The sequence below is a fragment of the Oratosquilla oratoria genome, chromosome 35, assembly GCF_046742065.1.
Source record: "Oratosquilla oratoria isolate Oo_2021 chromosome 35, ASM4674206v1, whole genome shotgun sequence".
In the NCBI taxonomy this organism is placed as follows: Eukaryota; Metazoa; Arthropoda; class Malacostraca; order Stomatopoda; family Squillidae; genus Oratosquilla; species Oratosquilla oratoria.
Genome location: NC_134811.1, coordinates 6835976 through 6844326, shown reverse-complemented (window position 1 = coordinate 6844326; position 8351 = coordinate 6835976). Strand labels below are relative to the sequence as shown.

Genomic DNA, 8351 nt, shown 5'->3' with positions numbered 1-8351 from the left:
CCTATAAAGGTGGCACTGCACCTCTGGCTTAGTGATTGCTTAGTGTCTTTACTGTGCTGAAGAAAGCTACACTGCTGTATAATAGTGTTATGAGCCCACCTTTATGTTCAGTGTTATATTCTCTGAATGCAGTGTATTCAGTGAAAATTGGTAGAGCAGAATAAGATTTTAGTTTTTTTTTACTATATAAGTACTATGTGTACATTGTATCTATGTAGGAATTGTTGCATATATGTGCATTTGTGATGCTGTTGATGTTTATTTGTGGTATGTTTAAAGTATGTTTTGTGTTAGAGTGCTTTTGGGAGTGTGTATGGATGTATGGTAGCTGCAGCTTCAATTCTTTGAATACTAGTTTATGTTAGCGAGTGTGGCACATGAGAGATGAACCTATGAGTTGCATGTGTTGTGAAGTATAGCTGTATGCAAGTAAATTATGGGTTTTGTGCATAATAGACCTATGTAGGGGGCTGGGATGGTTTCATTGTCACTAGCAGTGCAGAGGAGCAAGCACAAGGGTACTGACATTCTTATGTGAAAAAGAAAACAGAATGGTGAAGTTATGTTGGAAGGATGTGAAAGAGTGAAATGAAAGAGTTTTTGGAACTGTTACAGAATCCAGGAACTGGCCCTAAGGGGTGCACCTCTGTGTGGAAATAGGGGCATCTTGCATAGACAGAGAACCCAGATATCTTCAGGATCAATGAGAAAGAGGGGTTTGATTGCAGTGTTCAGATCATTGAAATGCATGGACAAAGCTGACAGAGAATATCTCTCAATTTGGGATAGGAGAGGATTGCAAAGTTATGGGAACAGTCTGAAGGATGTTAAATAAAAAAAATCATATAGATGCATAAACACCTGGAGTAGCCAACAAGCTGGAACCACACATGGATTTAAGATGAGATACAGTATAATGATTGGAGAATACAAGGCAGGACACCGTGAGCATAATTCTTTCCCTGTATGCTACAACTAGGTAAATACAGTATACCTAAACCTTGCTGTTACACACTCAGAGATGATCCTGTACCCAATATTCCTAATGTTCTGAACCATACATCAGAGAGAAAGATGCATACATATTAGATGAGAGGAACTAAGATGTGAGGGAAACAATGAGTGGTGGATTGGAGTGGAATGGGTGGGAATGGATAATAGGCTGACTACCTCTCTTACATGTGGGAGGAGGCCCTTGGTGTATGTGTGCGTTTATTTATATATACATATGTGTATATATATATATATATATATATATATATATATATATATATATATATATATAAAAACATAGATATATATATATATATATATATGTATATATATATATATATATATATATATATATATATATATATATATACATATGATTTCAAGAAGTCTACAGCGACAATGGCATTGTTGAGCTTATATTGAAGCTTTAATTTGTCTCGTGCAACAAGTTTCTGTGCTGGTTCCAAATAGCTGAGAAGGGGTCCAAAAAATCCAAAAGACATTTGGTGCGGTTTTCTCTTTTTTTATTTCTCCAATACATATTTCGACCTTACTCGATCATCCTCAGGGAGGGAGTTATAATGTTTGGTGATTACATAGGTTTATATACAGGCCGTACATTGGCCGAACACTGGGAGAGGTCAATGCCTATAGCCGTGATCCGTAGCGCTGCGTACGTGGAAATACGGATCACGGCTATAGGCAATGACCTCTCCCAGTGTTCGGCCAATGTACGGCCTGTATATAAACCTATGTAATCACCAAACATTGTAACTCCCTCCCTGAGGATGACCGAGTAAGGTTGAAATACGTATTGGAGAAATAAAAAAGAGAAAACTGCACCAAATGTCTTTTGGACACCTTCTCAGCTATTTGGAACCAGCACAGAAACTTGTTGCACGAAACAAATTAAAGCTTCAATATAAGCTCAACGATGCCATTGTCGCTTTAGACTTCTTGAAATCATGTATACAACATGGCCTCCTACCAATATATATATAAATATATATATATTTATATATATATATATATATATATATATATATATATATATATATAAAACATATATCATATATATATATACATATATATATATACATACATATACCAATGACTTTTTCCACCTTACAAAGGAGACAGCCAAAAAACAAAGACATAAAACCCACTCCCACTCATTCCATCCCCACTTACTGTACTCCCATTCATTCCCCTCCCTCCCTCTTATCTTCACTCCTCCTGGATGACAGGTCATCCCTGCATCTCACCCTCTGTCCTGGGTCAGAAGCAATGTAGCAAGACACAGCACATCCAAAGCCCTTCAGGCTGCCACAGTCTCTCCTTCCTTCTTTTGCACACTTTCCCAAACTTTATCACTAACTTCCTTAATTCCTCCTCTGATCCTACCACAAACACAGGATCAGAGGAGGGATATATATATATATATTATACATATATATATATATATATATATATATATATATATATATATATATATATATATATATATATATATATATGTATATATATATGTATATATATATATATGTATATATATATATATGTATATATATATATATATATATATATATATATATATATATATATATATATATATATATATATTGGGATGGTTTGGACACATGGAAAGAATGAGTGATGAAAGATTAGTAAAAGAGGTGTGGAAAGCAGAGGTGGAGGAAGTGAACTTGAGGGGATGACTGAGAAAGAGATAGATGGATGGGGTGAAGGTACATTGAGAAAGAGGAGAATGTCTGTTGAGCAAGGAAGGGAGAAGGCAGGAGATAGGGATGAGCAGAGAGTGACTATGGATAGATGATACTGTTATGTAAGGAAGGGAGGGGCAGGGATGGGATGTTTGTATGTGAATGATATTTTGACACCGCCCAAAGGGATTTCTTCCGCTCTTCTCTTTTTCTGCATGAGGAGACAGAGAAGGAGGGGGGGGGGGGGGGTCACTGATTAAGTGAAGTGGCCTTACAGTGGATGTACAATGTCTTGTTACATTTTTTCTCACCCAGGGCAGTGGGCAGGATACAGGGATGACCTATCATACATGAGGAGTTGAGGTTGAGAGCGGGAAAAGGGTGGTGAATGGGAGTGGAATAGGTGGGAGTGGATATGTGCCTTTGATTTTACTACCACCTTTATAAAGGGGAAAAAGCTCTTGGTATATGGATGGTCACTGGTCGAGCACGTTACATCGTCCTTACTTGCGACACAGGGGGAGTTGAACTAAGCGTATGTTTTCATTAAATTCCAAACTATAAAGTCCTCTGTAAGGGGCACCATCCTAGCCTCTCGATAGGGGGAGTTTGTGACATTAAACCAAATCGATCAATCATATATTTACAATTATATATATATATATATATATATATATTCGTAAATAGCTGGAGTCCAGGAACCATTATTAAAGCGTATGCTTTCTCCCATAATATATATATATATATATATATATACTAATCCTATTGTTCAAGTTGTTTATATACATAATGAACAATAAGGGACCCAAAACTGAGCCCTGGGGAACCCCAATAGTAACATTGCCCCAATGGGTGTATGTATTTACCTAATTGTAATATACTCTATATGGTAGGAGCTATATTTATGGGATCCCACCCCTGTCTCCACTTATCAAATTCTGTTTTAAATTCATTGTGTTGCCTGCCATGACAATTTTCTTTTATTCCACAAACTAAGGCATCTATGAAAAAAAAAATGCATTTCTTAATTCCTTCAATTATGTGTGTAGGGGGGTGGTTACATAATTTTCAGTGAGTGAATGTGAATTAATGTATACAAGGGGGTGTTGTATAATTCAATTCCCAAATCTGGACATATACATATATATATATATATATATATATATATATATATATATATATATATATATATATATATATATATATATATATATACTGTGCTTACATAGAAACAGATTAGCAAGTATGAAGCTAATCTTACTACTCTGGATGCAGCTGTTCAATCACCAGTCAATGTGTGTGAAAAGCAAAAGGACAAATACTTGACAAGCACATAACTTTCATCTAAAGTGACGTAGCAATTTTGATCATTTCCATGAAAACTGCATAAGTATCACTGTCTCATCATGTTACATTTTCTACTATTGATCATTTTAGAATGAAAAGCTACTTTTGGTTAAATTATCTAAATGGAGATTCTATAATTCACAAGGAAGGGAAGGACTCCACAATTCTTACTGTAAGACTACTATTATGGAGACACTACCAAAATCTTTCCATCTGTACATATTTGCAAAATTCAACCACATTCTTACAAAGCTCTAATAGCTAATATTATCTGTCTTAGAAAATATTTTCTTGACGACAAATCTTCCAAAATCGTGACCTCCCTGCAACTGTATACATCTTTACAGGCAATAGTTCTTGTTGGCTGAATTATAGCATACACCTGCTACACGTTAAGCTGAGAATTTATCAATAAACAGCTTCATTAGAAAAAATTATCAAATCTCTTGGTCATGTCATACCACAAGTTATTCTCTTTAAGACGTCATTCCCAAATTCTCAGGAACAACATAATGCAACAGGAATTAGTTGATTTGAACTATATATCCATTAGTTTTGGGCACATATAATGAGCACAAAAAATTATCATCATGAAGATAAAGTTATGTTTTATTTCATCTCGCAACATTCTGGATGTTAGCTCACTGCAAAAAAAAAAAAATTAATGTGGTAATTATGTAAATCCTTGCTTTAGCAACTGCTTACACATTAATTGAAAATTATATAAACAAAATGAAAACTAGACATTCTGTAAGAACATTCAATACACTAAAATATAATGCATGGATTACAACACCCATGCAAAAACCAACTTCAGATTAAGTTGCTTTGCTACCCTCTAGATACATAGATCAAGAAAGAATATACATGAAATGAAAACTAAACACTGACACAACATCCAATACACTCAGAAAATACTGCATGGATTACAACACTCATACTATTGCCAATCTAAAGATCATCTTCCTACCATCCAAATTATGAAATGACCTTTTGCAATATAAAGCATAAACTCCATTCTTTCATTCCTCTATTGCAAAACACAATACAAAAAATTGCCAAGCCTTCCAATTTCCACTAGTGGTTATGGTATTTAATACCTTTCAGAAAAAAAATTGTTTTAATGGCATCATTCTTACTCTATACTTCATTTGATCACTTAACATCATTGAAGTTATTGCAGTCACTATCAAACAGTACATTCACATAACATTCACCAAAAAAGCGTTATCTAACAACTTGAAGCTATCAACAGCTTTTCACCAAGTAATCAAATAAAATAAAATAATAATTTTAATTTCTCATATCCTACCTCCCCTACCAATACCATTAATGGGAGAAGGCACAACACAATGTCTTGATATCATGATTGAACATGCTTTATCTGCCAAATGCACTCACCCATGAAACTATAATAGATATTACTTTTGTTCCTGGTTATGGTTCAGATGATCAGTGAAGCACCCACCTTATCTATCTTTTCATATATTTCTTACATATGGGATTTCAAAAATATTTTAATATTCTCATTAACAATTTTGAATGAATTGAAAATATAATTTTTTTCAAATTCTATCAAATAGTTGTAAATATAAGATCATGCACACCTCTAGTCTTCTATTGAAATCTAAACTTCTTATATTTTACTCATAAATGACTGTACATTATACAATGATATTCTTATTATTTTGTCCAAGCATTTATAACAAAGAAATAGAGAGTGCCTTAATAGAATTCCTCAGGCCCTGATCAATGCCACAGTTAATTATATACTCAATAAAGCAAGAGCATTATACTGTTTTGGCATTTTTTTCAGTGTGCAAGTTTAGCAGAAATTCTCATTACTTTTTCTATATAATATGAATGTGGTGATATTGTGTGTGGGCACCAAATAACAATTCAGGGAGTTATGTTGTGTAGTTAGGCACATGAGGGTTGTGGAATGTAAAGAACTATGAATCACACTAAGTGCATGTTGGTCAATGAAAATTGGTTTTAAGATTCACTGAGTAACAAGTAATAGTAAGCAGAAGTAGGTACTGGAGGCTGGAGATTCTTCTGAAGCATATTGAAGGCAAATACTACAGGAGTGATGAGACCTTTGATGACTGAGGTAGCCCACAATGTAGGTTCCTATTAAAAACATAAATGAAAATTGCAATGTGAAAGAAAAAGTAATGGACCCACTATCAGAAGGATGGGAGAAATTATGACACAAAGCATAACAGTTTGACAGAACAAAATAATACAAATGATTTTTGCCTCAAGTTTCGCGGATTAGAAATCCACTGCCCCAATCTTCTGGCAGTGGTCCTCAGGCCCTCCCATATATAAGGAAACAATTGTTGTTTTGAGTTTCACTGGCTGGAAACCCACAGACCCAAAGCAGCTCAAAAATGTCCTCAGGCCTTTCCATAGATCTCTGGGAAAAACAAAAATTTTGGTTAATAATCTGTGTTGTATTAGTGTGTGACTATCTTTATGGTACTGGCTTGTAGTAGGAGTGCAGTCACCAACTGTCAGCTCTCCTTGTGTGAAAAAGTAGAGAAAATATAGATGAAGTTGAAAACAGAGATCTTGGGTCCAGTCCAGAAAAAGTGTCAGCCTCTAATGGAATCCAGATGGAGATAAAGATATTGATAGATTTTGAAGATGGGCAACAGGGACCACTACTTGCAGGAACCTATCATTGGTGCTTTGACAGAACAAAAGATAATGGACACTTGATAGCAATGATATTGAGTGAAAATGTGGGACTGTATATGTAAACACACACACACACATTACATACATATATGTATATGTGTATATATATATATATATATATATATATATATGTATACATATATATATATATATTATATATATAAATATATGTATATTTGTATCTATATATATATATATATAAATATATATATATACATATATGTATAGATATATATATATATATATATATATATATATATATATATATATATATATATATATATATATATATATATATATATATATATAACAACTTTCAAATTGTCAGAAAGCTCACCTGTAAAATGGACTGATGAAATAAGAATACATACTGTACTACCCAAGCACTATTGGGGAATGACCAGGTTGTGGTCCAGGTCATTCCTTTTAATGGTCAATGGATTAGTACAATGGTATCGCTCTTGACTTGTAAGAAGCAGTCGCTCATACAAGAGTTCAAATCCCATTGGTGGAGCATATTTCCATATATATATATACATATATATATATACATACACACAGATATACACACGCTGTGGTGGGGAATAAGCAGTGGAGAGTGGGCAAGTACCAGAATGCTTAAACATAAGAATGGCTTCTGTGGTTTTACTCAAATATCACTTTCTTTATTGGGCATGTACGGCAAAGCAGGCTATGCCTCCTTGGTAACTCATTTATACTTGGATTACACTTCAAAGGGACAATTAAAAGCAACCAGTCAATTGTACAACAATCAACAATAAAATGCATAGGAACATTTTCTTTTCCACACATACATTAAACAGAAAACTAAAATGACTGTTTGCATTGATTACATGTTGTACCAATAAATGATGCATTCCATTATTCCAATGTAAAAATAACAAAAATGCTTGAAATGTTGAGGTGATGATGACAAAGTTCACCTCACCTTCATCCTCTATTTTTCAAAACCGCTTTATCTGTAGGCACCTCATACCTAAGAAAAAAGAAAAAAGATGATTGGAATCATGTGGGTAATTGTGACCTCAACTACAAGCGTTATGACAACAATTATTTTCCCTTTACTATAGTGTCATTTTTAAGTTGAATAATAATTCAACACTACCCAAAACAAAATATGCAAAGGGCATTACCAGAGCACATAGGTTAATACAGACAAATGTCAGTTTTATAAATGTAATATCATTTATAATAAGGATGTACTGTGTCCTACTGCATTGCCTCTGACCCAGGTTTGTAGGCTGGATACAGGGATGACCCATTATCCACAAGTAGCTATAATGAGAAGGAGAAAAGGTTGGTGGATGGGGGTGGAATCGGTTGGAGTGAAATGGGTGGGAATGGGGGTATGGCTTTCAACTTGGCTACCTCGCTTATAAGGAGGAGAAAGACCTTGATATATACTCTGGGGTCGAGCAATTTGACAGCCCACATTTCAAAAACTCATAGATTTGACCTCAATATTTTCCTACTGCTAAACCTTAATTCAACACCTAAACTCACAAATTTGACATTCAAACCACACAAAACAGCACAAACTTCTTAGTTTGTCTATTAAGA

The 8351-nt window shown here is 34.3% G+C and overlaps 1 protein-coding gene across 4 annotated transcripts in view; it reads right to left on the bottom strand.

Moving 5' to 3' along the window:
• Nucleotides 1-3931: 3931 nt before the first annotated feature.
• The window catches only part of LOC143018496 (uncharacterized), a 53862-nt gene continuing 49442 nt past the window's right edge, over nucleotides 3932-8351 (bottom strand). For 3 of the 4 annotated variants that reach the window (XM_076173874.1, XM_076173875.1, XM_076173876.1), the window contains one exon: nucleotides 7099-7767. The gene's annotated coding sequence lies outside the window, so the exon portion shown is untranslated. Of the gene's footprint in view, nucleotides 4709-7098; nucleotides 7768-8351 lie in introns of those variants that run through there. The other variant, XR_012965746.1, reaches the window with a different exon arrangement.